Genomic DNA, 1007 nt, shown 5'->3' with positions numbered 1-1007 from the left:
TGGTTTGCGTGGCCGAATACAATTTTCGAAAAACGTGTTCGTGCAAAAAAAAAAATAAATCCAAATGGATCCATTGCCATTTCTTAAGCTTACCGCAGATAAATTTTACCAGTTTTCAGTTTTTACATACACTATTGATTTAAGCCCACGAATCGATACATAGTACTTTAGTTGATCAGTTTTTATTTGTTCAGTAAGGTTTTCAAATGTATAAAATAAAATATATGGTTTAAGACTTGAATCAATAGAAGCACGAACAGGCAAAACAGAACCAGTATGCCTGATCAAATTTAAGTAATCGATAGTACAATAAAAAGGTGTGTGGGAAACTTAAATAAAAGTTTCTTATATCAATATTTTCTGTGGTATATAACTACTGTATGTACGTTTTCTAACAGGTCAACCCGTAGGTTTTAGAAACATTGTAAGTAGGATTAAAGGTCAGTATGATCTGGCAAACTTTGTACCCTACAGTGACTGAATGTCTGTTTATTGATACCAAGACATGTTAACGGAAAACAGTAAATCATCATATATATGATAGCATTTCTGGTTCCTTTATAGTTTATTTGCATAGCTAGATCTCTAGTTGTAAATATTTCAATGAAATAGTTGTATCATATTTCGACCGAACACATTTTTCTGTACACAGGAATTCGTTTTAGTAGGTGAACTTGTATTCTGCCTATCATGTAAAAAGCACAAACTAACAATTTGAATAAAAATAAACTGTTGTAAGTTATTGCATCATTTGTCACAGTGTCTCCAAGCTTAATGAATCCATAAAAAGCTATGATAAATCCATAAAATCCGATGAATCCATAAAAACTATGATAACAGTACTAAACCGAGTATTTTATATATGAGCCGCGCCATGAGAAAACCAACATAGTGGGTATGCGACCAGCAAGGATCCAGACCAGCCTGCGCATCCGCGCAGTCTGGTCAGGATCCATGCTGTTCGCTAACGGTTTCTCTAATTGTAATAGGCTTGAAAGCGAACAGCA

This window comes from Mercenaria mercenaria, chromosome 15 (genome assembly GCF_021730395.1).
Source record: "Mercenaria mercenaria strain notata chromosome 15, MADL_Memer_1, whole genome shotgun sequence".
In the NCBI taxonomy this organism is placed as follows: domain Eukaryota; kingdom Metazoa; phylum Mollusca; class Bivalvia; order Venerida; family Veneridae; genus Mercenaria; species Mercenaria mercenaria.
Note: the sequence above shows the minus strand (reverse complement) of the source record.